The sequence below is a fragment of the Hordeum vulgare genome, chromosome 7H (assembly GCF_904849725.1).
Source record: "Hordeum vulgare subsp. vulgare chromosome 7H, MorexV3_pseudomolecules_assembly, whole genome shotgun sequence".
In the NCBI taxonomy this organism is placed as follows: domain Eukaryota; kingdom Viridiplantae; phylum Streptophyta; class Magnoliopsida; order Poales; family Poaceae; genus Hordeum; species Hordeum vulgare.
In genome coordinates, this window is record NC_058524.1 from 24195403 (window position 1) to 24210570 (window position 15168).

A 15168-nucleotide genomic window follows, 5' to 3' on the forward strand; every position below is an offset into this window, starting at 1 on the left:
CTGGTGCAGTTCCAAGCAAAGCGTCGTAGCAGATTCTACATGTGAAGCGGAGTACATGGCTGCCTCGGAGGCGGCTAAGGAGGGTGTCTGGATGAAGCAGTTCATGACGGATCTTGGAGTGGTGCCAAGTGCACTGGATCCAATAACCTTGTTCTCTGACAACACTGGTGCCATTGCCTTAGCAAAGGAACCAAGGTTTCACAAGAAGACCAGACACATCAAGCGACGCTTCAACCTCATCCGCGACTACGTCGAGGAGGAGGACGTAAATATATGCAAAGTGCACACGGATCTGAATGTAGCAGACCCACTGAATAAACCTCTTCCACGGCCAAAACATGATCGACACCAGAACTGTATGGGTGTTAGATTTATTACAATGTAATTCACATGGTGATGTGAGGGCTAGATTATTGACTCTAGTGCAAGTGGGAGACTGTTGGAATTATGCCCTAGAGGCAATAATAAAAGTATAGTTATTATTATAATTCCTGTATCAAGATAATAGTTTATTATCCATGCTATAATTGTATTGAATGAAGACTCATTTACATGTGTGGATACATAGACAAAACACCGTCCCTAGCATGCCTCTAGTTGGCTAGCCAGTTGATCGATGATAGTCAGTGTCTTCTGATTATGAACAAGGTGTTGTTGCTTGATAACTGGATCACGTCATTGGGAGAATCACGTGATGGACTAGACCCAACCTAATAGACGTAGCATGTTGATCGTGTCATTTTGTTGCTACTGTTTTCTACGTGTCAAGTATTTATTCCTATGACCATGAGATCATATAACTCACTGACACCGGAGGAATGCTTTGTGTGTATCAAACGTCGCAACGTAACTGGGTGACTATAAAGATGCTCTACAGGTATCTCCGAAGGTGTTAGTTGAGTTAGTATGGATCAAGACTGGGATTTGTCACTCCGTGTGACGGAGAGGTATCTCGGGGCCCACTCGGTAATACAACATCACACACAAGCCTTGCAAGCAATGTAACTTAGTGTAAGTTGCGGGATCTTGTGTTACGGAACGAGTAAAGAGACTTGCCGGTAAACGAGATTGAAATAGGTATGCGGATACTGACGATCGAATCTCGGGCAAGTAACATACCGAAGGACAAAGGGAATGACATACGGGATTATACGAATCCTTGGCACTGAGGTTCAAACGATAAGATCTTCGTAGAATATGTAGGATCCAATATGGGCATCCAGGTCCCGCTATTGGATATTGACCGAGGAGTCTCTCGGGTCATGTCTACATAGTTCTCGAACCCGCAGGGTCTGCACACTTAAGGTTCGACGTTGTTTTATGCGTATTTGAGTTATATGGTTGGTTACCGAATGTTTTTCGGAGTCCCGGATGAGAACACGGACATCACGAGGGTTTCCGGAATGGTCCGGAAACGAAGTTTGATATATAGGATGACCTCATTTGATTACCGGAAGGTTTTCGGAGTTACCGGGAATGTACCGGGAATGACGAATGGGTTCCGGGAGTTCACCGGGGGGGCAACCCACCCCGGGGAAGCCCATAGGCTTTGGGGAGACACACCAGCCCTTAGTGGGCTGGTGGGACAGCCCCAAGGGGGGCTATGCGCCAAGAGAAAGAAATCAAAGGAAAAGAAAAAAAAAAGAGGGAAGAAGTGGGAAGGGAGGGGGACTCCTCCCACCAAACCAAGTCCAACTCGGTTTGGGGGGGGGAGTCCTCCCCCCCTCGGCTCGGCCGACCCCTTGGGAGTCCCTTGGACCCCAAGGCAAGGTCCCCCTCCCTCCTCCTATATATATGGGGCTTTTAGGGCAGATTTGAGACGACTTTCTCACGGCTGCCCGACCACATACCTCCATAGTTTTTCCTCTAGATCGCGTTTCTGCGGAGCTCGGGCGGAGCCCTGCTGAGACGAGATCATCACCAACCTCCGGAGCGCCGTCACGCTGCCGGAGAACTCTTCTACCTCTCCGTCTCTCTTGCTGGATCAAGAAGGCCGAGATCATCGTCGAGCTGTACGTGTGCTGAACGCGGAGGTGCCGTCCATTCGGTACTAGATCGTGGGACTGATCGCGGGATTGTTCGCGGGGCGGATCGAGGGACGTGAGGACGTTCCACTACATCAACCGCGTTCTCTAACGCTTCTGCTGTACGATCTACAAGGGTACGTAGATCACTCATCCCCTCTCGTAGATGGACATCACCATGATAGGTCTTCGTGCGCGTAGGAAAATTTTTGTTTCCCATGCGACGTTCCTCAACAGTCTATACAAAGAACTCCAAAGGCTCAAACCTGCTAGTTGGAGTTTATGTCGACGATCTGATTATCACCGGAGATAGCGTACAAGAAATTGAACGTTTCAAGGCGCAAATGAAGAACAAGTTTAGCATGAGCGATCTGGGATTAGTCAGCTATTACTTGGGCATCGAAGTGAAGCAAAGCTTTGGAGAGATTTCCCTATGTCAATCGGCTTATGCGGTCAAGTTATTGGAAAAGTGTGGCATGTCAAATTGCTACGAGACACAAGTTCCAATGGACCAATGTCACAAGTTGAGCAAGCATAGCTCAAATCCGCCGGTGGACACCACAATGTATCGAAGCGTTGTGGGCAGCCTAAGATATTTGGTGCATACCCGACCTGACTTGGCTTATTCAGTCGGGATCGTGAGTCGTTTCATGGAGAATCCGACAACCGAGCACATGAGCGCGGTCAATCAAATCTTGCGCTATGTGAAAGGCACCATTAATCTTGGTTGCACGTACAGAAAGGGAAAGGAAGGATTGATCCTTCGTGGATATTCAGATTGCGACATGGCAGGTGATGTTGATGACCGAAAGAGCACAACGGGCATGGTTTTCTACCTTGGCCCGAATCCGATTAGCTGGAATTCTCAGAAGCAAAAGGTGGTGGCACTGTCTTCATGCGAGGCAGAATACATAGCGGCAAGCACGGCGGCTTGTCAAGCAGTGTGGCTGAGAAGACTCCTAGCTATTCTTGCAAAGCGGGAGGTGCAGAAGGTGTCACTGAAGATCGATAACCAAGCTGCAATCTCGTTGTGCAAAAATCCGGTTCATCACGAAAGGAGCAAGCACATAGATACCTGGTTCCACCATATCCGGGAGTGCATTGAAGAAGGGTTGATCGAGGTTCAACATGTGAACATGAAAGACCAACTTGCCGATATTTTCACCAAGTCCCTCGGTCGACAGAAGTTCATCGAGATGAGGAGGAAAGTCGGAGTGCAAGAAGTGAAGTCAAGCAACAAGATTAAGGAGGTGAATGTAGAAGTTAATCATGTTGTTTCTTTAGGATTAGGAAAGAAAGCCAAACCGAGTCCTAGTACTATTAGGATTCCTAGTCCTAGTCTATTTTCATAGTCCCTTGTGGACGTGTATAAAAGACACCCTAGGGGTGTTGATTGTAACACCAGAAAAACGAAAAGCAATACAAAGCAAAGGCACGACACGAGCCTTTAGCCATCAAATCCATCGATCAGTTTTATTCGTGTCGCTAGTTACGCAAGTTCCGTCAAGTAGCCGGCCGAAGCAAGAATCGCGTAGGCACGCGTGTACAGCTGCATACGCACGTTCAAAAGCCAACAAGTAAGAGATGCCGCGAGTGCCCCTCGGCAACAGGTGGATCACGGCAAACACACGATGTTGCCGAAAGTAGGCCTTGATAAAACGGTAACACTCGGCAAAGTTTTGTCACGTGGCACATCCAATGGCGAATAACACGACGGTCATGGTTTAGCTTCTTTACTGAGAAGGCCACTTGAAAAAGATTTGGCACATATTTTGTCCCACCTCGCCTATCGACAAACAAAAAGACATGTTTAAATTGTCTGATATTACAACTGCACTAAGCTTTGGTGTTCTTTATTAAGAATATGATCAAGCCGTACCTTTACTGAGGGTCGCTCTCGGAAACGTAACAATTGCGAGTGTAGCTCTCAGTAGAGATAAGATTCCCATCAAACTTTAGTCCCACCTGGCCAAAGATAAGCAAGATGATCTGTTTAAATAGTGGGACAGTCAAGATGTAGTAAGCTTCGGTATTCACTACACTCCTGCTAAGAAGATGAATTGTGACTCTGAATCTTCACTTGTTTCGGGAATAGAAGATTCAAAGAGATAGGCCATCCGAATATTGCTTTTGGCTCCCGAGCTCACTGGAGGCCTTTAAATTCAAACTTCAAATTCAGTGAAAATTTTTATTTTAATGTTTCAAAAAATTCTGAAAAAAATACATAGATAAATGAAGGTATAATACACAAGTGTGTAAATTTTCAGAACAAAATACGTTGAAATGAGGGCTGTGCAAAAAAGACAAATCTGAGGCTGTTTAGCACATGTTACTATTCATCATTTCAGACCATGAATTTGTCTTTTTTGTACAGATCACGTTTTAAAGTATTTTAACCTGAAATTTTACACACATGTCGGTTACATCCTTGCATACATGCATATTTTTTCTCAGAATTTTTTGGACCATAAAAATTTGAATTTGAATTTTTTAAAATTAAAGGCCTCCATGGCTTCGGGAGCCAAAACGCCATTCTCTAGGCCATCCTCCTAATAATGGATGCTGACGCTTTTTATTTTTACTAATTCAATTATTATTATTTTAAGTTATTTATTGTACTTCAAGAGAGAACGTGACCGGTTTGTGTGGGAGAGAGAACGTGACCGATGTCTGAGCGAGAGAGAATGTGACCGGTTTGTGAGGGAACCGCATGCAATATTTGAGTCATTTACTACTCTTCTAGGGTTTCAGCGTCGGAAATTGAAGATCTACAAGGCGGCACATGAAATCATGCCCGGAAGCGGCGTGTCAAATCCTTTGTAATGTCCTTTTGATATGTGTAGGCCTTTTGCATAAGAGGGACGGGCATGCCCTGCCACCAGGTGGCGAAAGTACCTTGATGGCATGCCCGATGCAACCGTTTAAATCCTCGGGAAATCGTACGATCCTGGATTTTCTCGAAAATTAGCAAAGTGGAATCACATGCCCCCTAGAGGGTGTGTTAAAAGTTTGGGTGCGTTTCGAATAAGTCTCCCATGAGGCCACTTGTAAACCACACCATCTCCGAGCTAGTCTTTGCAAATCGAGAAGGAATGTGACCGGTTTGTGAGGGAAGTGCGGGTCATGTTGCTCCGTTGGCCTTGAAACATCTTGTGCTCTCGAAGGTGACCGTCGCATGACACATGCTAGGCCCTTGTATTCTTGGGAACCGCATGCAATATTTGAGACACTTATTGCTCTACTAGGGTTTCAGAGGAAATTGTAGATCTGCAAAGGCTGCGCATGAAATTTTGCCCGAAAGAGGCGTCAAAAATCCTTTGGGATGTTCTAGTGACATGCGTAGGACTTGTGCAGATGAGGGAGGGGCATGCCCTGCCATCGGGTGGCGAAAGTACCTCGATTGCATGCCTGCTGCAACCATTTAAATCCTCGGAACATCGTACGATGCCAAATTTTCTCGATAACTCGCACACTAGCTAGCATCACATGGCTCCTATAGGGTGGTAAAAGTTTTGGCGCATTTCTAATAAGTCTCCGTGAGGTTGCTTGTAAACCGCACCATCTTCGAGCTAGTGTGTGCCTATCAAGAGGGAACATTACCAGTTTGTGAGCGAAGTGCGGGTCCGGTTGCTCCGTTGGCCTCGAAACTTATTGTGCTCTCAAAGTAGGCCATGCCATGACACATGTCTGGCCCCCGCATTTTTCAAAACAACATGCAATATTTGAGATATTTATGGCTCTGCTAGAGTTTCAACGTCGGAAATTGCAAATCTGCAAGGCGACGCATGAAAGCATGCCCGGAATGTTGGGGAACGTCGCATGGGAAACAAAAAATTTCCTACGCGCACGAAGTCCTATCATGGTGATGTCCATCTATGAGAGGGGATTTCTGATCTACGTACCCTTGTAGATCGCACAACAGAAGCGTTAAGAAACGCGGTTGATGTAGTGGAACGTCCTCACGTCCCTCGATCCGCCCCGCGAACCGTCCCGTGATCCGTCCCACGATCCGCTCCGATCTAGTGCCGAACGGACGGCACCTCCGCGTTCAGCACACGTACAGCTCGATGATGATCTCGGCCTTCTTGATCCAGCAAGAGAGACGGAGAGGTAGATGAGTTCTCCGGCAGCGTGACGGCGCTCCAGAGGTTGGTGGTGATCTAATCTCAGCAGGGCTTCGCCCGAGCTCCGCAGAAACGCGATCTAAAGGAAAAACCGTGGAGGTATGTGGTCGGGCTGCCGTCGCAAAAGTTGTCTCAAATCAGCCCTAAAACCCCACTATATATAGGAGGGAGGGAGGGGAGGAGGCAGCCTCAAAACCTAAAGGTTTGGCCGAAATTGGAGGTGGAGGAGTCCTACTCCAATCCTACTTGGAGTAGGATTCCACCTTCCCACTTGGAAACTCTTTCCACCTTGTGTTTTTTCCTTCTCAAACCTTATGGACCTTAGTGGGAACTTATTCCAGCCCACTAGGGGCTGGTTTATATCTTCCCATAGCCCATGAGACCCCTTGGGGCGTGACACCCCTCCTGATGGTCCCCGCCACCCCTCCCGGCACTCCCAGTACAGTACCGATGAGCCTGAAACTTTTCCGGTAATGCACGAAAACCTTCCGGTAACCAAATGAGGTCATCCTATATATCAATCTTCGTTTCCGGACCATTCCGGAAACCCTCGTGACGTCCGTGATCTCATCCGGGACTCCGAAAAACATTCGGTAACCAACCATATAACTCAAATACGCATAAAACTACGTCGAACCTTAAGTGTGCAGACCCTGCGGGCTCGAGAACTATGTAGACATGACCCGAGAGACTCCTCGGTCAATATCCAATAGCGGACCTGGATGCCCATATTGGATCCTACATATTCTACGAAGATCTTATCGTTTGAACCTCAGTGCCAAGGATTCATATAATCCCGTATGTCATTCCCTTTGTCCTTCGGTATGTTACTTGCCCGAGATTCGATCGTCAGTATCCGTATACCTATTTCAATCTCGTTTACCGGCAAGTCTCTTTACTCGTTCCGTAATACAAGATCCCGCAACTTACACTAAGTCACATTGCTTGCAAGGCTTGTGTGTGATGTTGTATTACCGAGTGGGCCCCGAGATACCTCTCCGTCACACGGAGTGACAAATCCCAGTCTCGAATCCATACTAACTCAACAAACACCTTCGGAGATATCTGTAGAGCATCTTTATAGTCACCCAGTTACGTTGCGACGTTTGATACACACAAAGCATTCCTCCGGTGTCAGTGAGTTATATGATCTCATGGTCATAGGAACAAACACTTGACACGCAGAAAACAGTAGCAACAAAATGACACGATCAACATGCTACGTCTATTAGTTTGGGTCTAGTCCATCACATGATTCTCCTAATGATGTGATCCCGTTATCAAGTAACAACACTTGCCTATGGCCAGGAAACCTTGACCATCTTTGATCAACGAGCTAGTCAACTAGAGGCTTACTAGGGACAGTGTTTTGTCTATGTATCCACACAAGTATTGTGTTTCCAATCAATACAATTATAGCATGGATAATAAACGATTATCATGAACAAAGAAATATAATAATAACTAATTATTATTGCCTCTAGGGCATATTTCCAACAACCTCCCACTTGCACTAGAGTCAATAATCTAGTTCACATCACCATGTGATTTCAACGAATCCAACACCCATATAGTTCTGGGGTCTGATCACGTCTTGCTCCTGAGAGAGGTTTTAGTCAACGGTTCTGAAACTTTCAGATCCGTGCGTTCTTTACAAATCTTTATGTCATCTTATAGATGCTGCTACTACGTGCTATTCGGAAATGCTCCAAATATCTACTCTACTATACGAATCTGTTTCACTACTCATAGTTATTCGGATTAGTGTCAAAGCTTGCATCGACGTAACCCTTTACGACGAACTCTTTAACCACCTCCATAATCGAGAAAAATTCCTTAGTCTATTTAGTTACTAAGGATAACTTTGACCGCTGATCAGTGATTCAATCCTGGATCACTCTGTGTACCTCTTAACAGACTTGCTGCAAGGCACACATCAAGTGCGGTACTCAGCATGGCATACTTTAGAGTCTACGGCTAAGGCATAGGAGACGACATTCGTCTATTCTCTTTATTCTGCCGTGGTCGGGTTTTGAGTCTTACTCAAATTCACACCTTACAACACAGTCAAGAACTCCTTCTTTGCTGATCTATTTCGAATTCCTTCAAAAACTTGTCAAGGCATGCATCTTGTTGAAACTTCTATTAAGCGTTTTGATTTACCTCCATAGATCTTGATGCTCAACGTTCAAGTAGCTCAATCCAGGCATTCCTTTGAAAAACTCCTTTCAAACAACCTTTTATGCTTCACAGAAATTCTACATTACTTCTCATCAACAATATGTCAACCACATATACTTATCAGAAATTCTATAGTGCTCCCACTCACTTCTTTGGAAATACAAGTTTCTCATAAACCTTGTACAAACCCAAAATCTTTGATCATCTCATCAAAGTGTATATTCCAAATCAGAGATGCTTGCACCAGTCCATTGAAGGATCGCTGGAGCTTGCATACTTGTTTGTATCTTTAGGATCGACAAAACCTTCTGGTTGTATCACATACAATGTTTGCTCAAGGAAACTGTCAAGGAAACAATGTTTTGACATCCTATGTGCAATATTTCATAAATAATGCAGCAACTACTAACATAATTCTAACAGACTTTTAGCATCGCTACGAGTGAGAAAGTCTCATCATAGTCAACTGTTTGATCTTGTCGGAAACATCTTTGCGACAAGTCGAGCTTTTCTTAATAGTGACTTATCACCATCATCGTGTGTCTTCCTTTTAAAGATCCATCTTTACTCAATAGTCCTATGACCATCAAGTAGTTCGTCCAAAGTCTACACTTTGTTTTCATACATGGACCCCCTCTCGGATTTCATGGCTTCCAGCCATTTGTCGGAATCCGGGCCCACCATTGCTTTCTCCATAACTCGTAGGTTCATTGTTGCTCAACAACATGACCTCCAAGACAGGGTTACCGTACCACTCTGCAGTAGTACGCGACCTTGTCAACCTACGAGGTTTGTAATAACTTGATCCGATGCTCGATGATCACCATTATCAGATTTCACTTCAATTGGTGTTGGCGCCACAGGAACAACTTCATGCGCCCTGCTACACACTGGTTGAAGTGATGGTTCAATAACCTCATCAAGTTCTACCACCCTCCCACTCAATTCTTTCGAGAGAAACCTTTCCTCGAGAATGGATCCGTTTCTAGAAACAAACACTTTGCTTTCGGATCTGAGATAGGAGATGTACCCAGCTATTTTAGATATCCCATGAAGATGCATTTATCCGCTTTGGGTTCGAGCTTATCAGACTGAAACTTTTTCACATAAGTGTCGAAGCCCCAAACTTCCAAGAAACGACAGTTTAGATTTCTCTAAACCTCAGTCTATACTGTGTCATCTCAACGGAAATACGCGGTGCCTTATTTTAAAGTGAATGCGGTTGTCTCTAATGCATAACCCATAAACGATAGTGGTATTTCGATAAGAGACATCATAGCATGCACCATACCAAATAGTGCGTGGCTATGACGTTCAGACACATCATCACACTATGATGTTCCGGGTGGAATGAACTGCGATACAATTTCCACATTGTCTTAACTACGTACCAAAACTCGTAACTCAGATATTAATTTCTATGATCATATCGTAGACAGTTTATCCTCTTGTTACGACGAACTTCACTCTGAAACAGAATTGAACTTTTCAATATTTCAGACTTGTGATTCATTAAGTAAATACTCTTGTATCTACTCAAATCGTCATTGAAGTAAGAACATAATGATATCCATTGCATGCCTCAGCACCCATTGGATTGCATACATCAAAATGTATCACTTCCAACAAGGTACTATCTTGTTTCATCTCAATGAAAACAAGGCCTTGCTCATGTGGTATGATTTGCATGTCACTAGTGATTCAAAATCAAGTGAGTATAAAGATCCATCAGCATGGAGCCTCTTCATGCAATTTATACCAACAAGACTCAAGCGGCAGTGCCACAAGTAAGTGGTACTATCATCATTACCTCGTATCTTTTTGGCACCAATATCATGAACATGTGTAACACTACGATCGAGATTCAATAAACCATTGAAGGTGATTATTCAAGCAAATAGAGTAACCATTATTCTCTTTAAATGAATAATCGTATTGCAATAAACACGATCCAATCATGTTCATGCTTAACCCAAGCACCAAATAACAATTATTTAGGTTTAACACCAATCCCGATGGTAGAGGGGGTGTGCGACGTTTGATCATATCAACCTTGGAAACACTTCCAACACGTATTGTCACCTTGCCTTTAGTTAATCCCCGTTTATGTCGTAGATTTCATTTCGTGTCACTAATCACTTAGCAACCGAACCGGTATCCAATACCCTCGTGCTACTAGGAGTACTAGTAAAGTACACATCAACATCATGTATATCAAATATACTTCTTTTGACTTTTGCCACCCTTCTTATCTACCAAGTATCTAGAGTTGCTCTGCCTCAGTGATTGTTCCCCTCATAACAGAAGCACTTAGTCCCGGGTTTGGGTTTAATCTGGGGTCTCTTCATTAGTGCAGCAACGCCTTTGCCGTTTCATGAAGTATCCCTTCTAGCCCTTGCCTTTCTCGAAACTTAGTGGTTTTACTAACCATCAACTATTGATGCTCCTTCTTGATTTCTACTTTCGCAGTGTCAAACATCGCGAATCGCTCAAGGATCATTGTATCTATCCTTGATATGTTATAGTTCATCACGAAGCTCTCACAGCTTGGTGGCAGTGACTTTGGAGAACCATCACTATCTTATCTGGAAGATCAACTCCCACTTGATTCAAGCGATTGTCGTACTCAGACAATCTGAGCACACGCTCAACGATTGAGCTTTTCTCCTTTACTTTGTGGACCAAGAATCTTGTCGGAGGTCTCATACCTCTTAACAAGGGCACAAGCATGAAATCACAATTTCATCTCTTTAGAACATCTCTTATGTTCCGTGACGTTTCAAAACGTCTTCGGCGCCTTGATTCTAAGCCATTAAGTATTTTGTACTGAACTATCGTGTAGTCATCAGAAACGTGTATGTCGGATGTTCACAACATCTACAGACGACGCTCGAGGTGCAGCACACCGAGTGGTGCATTAAGGACATAAGCCTTCTGCGCAGCAACGAGGACAATCCTCGGTTTTACAAACTCTGTCTGCAAAGTTTCCTACTATCAACTTTCAACTAAATTTTCTCTAGGAACATATAAAAACAGTAGAGCTATAGCGCAAGCTACATCGTAATTCGCAAAGACCATTAGACTATGTTCATGACAATTAGTTTAATTAATCATATTACTTAAGAACTCCCACTTAAAAAGTACATCTCTCTAGTCATTTGAGTGGTACACGATCCAAATCCACTATCTCAAGTCCGATCATCACGTGAGTCGAGAATAGTTTCAGTGGTAAGCATCTCTATGCTAAGCATATCAACTATACGATTCATGCTCGACCTTTCGGTCTCATGTGTTCCGAGGCCATGTCTGCACATGCTAGGCTCGTCAAGCTTAACCCGAGTGTTCCGCATGTGCAACTGTTTTGCACCCGTTGTATGTGAATGTTGAGTCTATCACACCCGATCATCACGTGGTGTCTCGAAACGAAGAACTGTCGCAACGGTGCACAGTCGGGGAGAACACAATTTCGTCTTGAAATTTTAGTGAGAGATCACCTCATAATGCTACCGTCGTTCTAAGCAAGATAAGGTGCATAAAGGATTAACATCACATGCAATTCATAAGTGACATGATATGGCCATCATCATGTGCTTCTTGATCTCCATCACCAAAGCACCGGCACGATCTTCTTATCACCAGCGTCACACCATGATCTCCATCATCATGATCTCCATCAACGTGTCGCCATCGGGGTTGTCGTGCTACTCATGCTATTACTACTAAAGCTACGTCCTAGCAATATAGTAAACGCATCTGCAAGCACAAATGTTAGTTTAAAGACAACCCTATGGCTCCTGCCGGTTGCCGTACCATCGACGTGCAAGTCGATATTAACTATTACAACATGATCATCTCATACATCCAATATATCACATCACATCGTTGGCCATATCACATCACAAGCATACCCTGCAAAAACAAGTTAGACGTCCTCTAATTGTTGTTGCATGTTTTACGTGGTGACCATGGGTATCTAGTAGGATCGCATCTTACTTACGCAAACACCACAACGGAGATATATGAATTGCTATTTAACCTCATCCAAAGACCTCCTCGGTCAAATCCGATTCAACTAAAGTTGGAGAAACCGACACTCGCCGGTCATCTTTGAGCAACGGAGTTACTCGTAGCGATGAAACCGGTCTCTCGTAAGCGTACGAGTAATGTCGGTCCGAGCCGCTTCGATCCAACAATATCGCGGAATCAAGAAAAGACTAAGGAGGGCAGCAAAACGCACATCACCACCCACAAAAACTTTTGTGTTATACTCGAGAAGACATCTACGCATGAACCTAGCTCATGATTCCACTGTTGGGGAACGTCGCATCGGAAACAAAAAATTTCCTACGCGCACGAAGTCCTATCATGGTGATGTCCATCTATGAGAGGGGATTTCCGATCTACGTACCCTTGTAGATCGCACAGCAGAAGCGTTAAGAAACGCGGTTGATGTAGTGGAACGTCCTCACGTCCCTCGATCCGCCCCGCGAACCGTCCCACGAACCGTCCCGCGATCCGTCCCACGATCCGCTCCGATCTAGTGCCGAACGGACGGCACCTCCGCGTTCAGCACACGTACAGCTCGACAATGATCTCGGCCTTCTTGATCCAGCAAGAGAGACGGAGAGGTAGATGAGTTCTCCGGCAGCGTGACGGCGCTCCGGAGGTTGGTGGTGATCTAATCTCAGCACGGCTCTGCCCGAGCTCCGCAGAAACGCGATCTAGAGGAAAAACCGTGGAGGTATGTGGTCGGGCTGCCGTGGCAAAAGTTGTCTCAAATCAGCCCTAAAACCCCACTATATATAGGAGGGAGGGAGGGGAGGAGGCAGCCTCAAAACCTAAAGGTTTGGCCGAAATTGAAGGTGGAGGAGTCCTACTCCAATCCTACTTGGAGTAGGATTCCACCTTCCCACTTGGAAACTCTTTCCACCTTGTGTTTTTTCCTTCTCAAACCTTATGGGCCTTAGTGGGAACTTATTCCAGCCCACTAGGGGCTGGTTTATCTCTTCCCATAGCCCATGAGACCCCTTGGGGCGTGACACCCCTCCTGATGGTCCCCGGCACCCCTCCCGGCACTCCCAGTACACTACCGATGAGCCCGAAACTTTTCCGGTAATGCACGAAATCCTTCCGGTAACCAAATGAGGTCATCCTATATATCAATCTTCGTTTCCGGGCCATTCCGGAAACCCTCGTGACGTCCGTGATCTCATCCGGGGACTCTGAACAAGATTCGGTAACCAACCATATAACTCAAATACGCATAAAACTACGTCGAACCTTAAGTGTGCAGACCCTGCGGGCTCGAGAACTATGTAGACATGACCCGAGAGACTCCTCGGTCAATATCCAATAGCGGGACCTGGATACCCATATTGGATCCTATATATTCTACGAAGATCTTATCGTTTGAACCTCAGTGCCAAGGATTCATATAATCCCGTATGTCATTCCCTTTGTCCTTCGGTATGTTACTTGCCCGAGATTCGATCGTCAGTATCCGTATACCTATTTCAATCTCGTTTACCGGCAAGTCTCTTTACTCGTTCCGTAATACAAGATCCCGCAACTTACACTAAGTCACATTGATTGCAAGGCTTGTGTGTGATGTTGTATTACCGAGTGGGCCCTGAGATACCTCTCCGTCACACGGAGTGACAAATCCCAGTCTCGATCCATACTAACTCAACGAACACCTTCGGAGATACCTGTAAAGCATCTTTATAGTCACCCAGTTATGTTGCGACGTTTGATACACACAAAGCATTCCTCCGGTGTCAGTGAGTTATATGATCTCATGGTCATAGGAACAAACACTTGACACGCAGAAAATAGTAGCAACAAAATGACACGATCAACATGCTACGTCTATTAGTTTGGGTCTAGTCCATCACATGATTCTTCTATTGATGTGATCCCGTTATCAAGTAACAACACTTGCCTATGGCCAGGAAACCTTGACCATCTTTGATCAACGAGCTAGTCAACTAGAGGCTTACTAGAGACAGTGTTTTGTCTATGTATCCACACAAGTATTGTGTTTGCAATCAATACAATTATAGCATGGATAATAAACGATTATCATGAACAAAGAAATATAATAATAACTAATTATTATTGCCTCTAGGGCATATTTCCAACACGGAAGAGGTGTGGGAAATCCATTGGGATGTCCTTGTGACATGTGTAGGCCTTGTGCAGATGAGGGAGGAGCATGCCCTCCCACCGGGTGGTAAAAGTACGTCAATGGCATGCCTGATGGAACCGTTTAAATCCTTAGAAAATCGTATGATACCATATTTTCTCGAGAACTAGCACGGTGGCATCACATGGCCCCTATAGGGAGTGGTAAAAGTTTGGGCTTGTTTAGAATAAGTCTCCCCTTGAGGCCGCTTGTAAACTGCACCATCTCCGAGCTAATCTCTCCATATCAAGAGGGAACATGACCCGTTTGGGAGGGAAGTACGGGTACTGTTGCTCCGTTGGCCTTGAAACTTCTTTTGATCTCAAAGGAGACCATGCATGCTACGTGCCAGTCCCTGCATTTTTGGGAACCGCATTTTTGGGAACCGCGTGCAATATTTGAGACATTTATTGTTTTGCTAGAGTTTCAGCGTCACAAGTTGCAGATCTGCAAGGATGCATATGAACTCATGCCCGGAAGAGGCATCTAAAATCCGTTGGGTTGTACTTTCGACATGTGTAGGCCTTGTGAAGATGAGGGAGGCGCCCGCCCTGCCACCGGGTGGCGAAAGTACCTCGATGGCATGCCCGATGCAACCGTTTAAATCCTCGTAAAATCGTACGATGCCATATTTTCTTGAGAACTCGCACAGTGG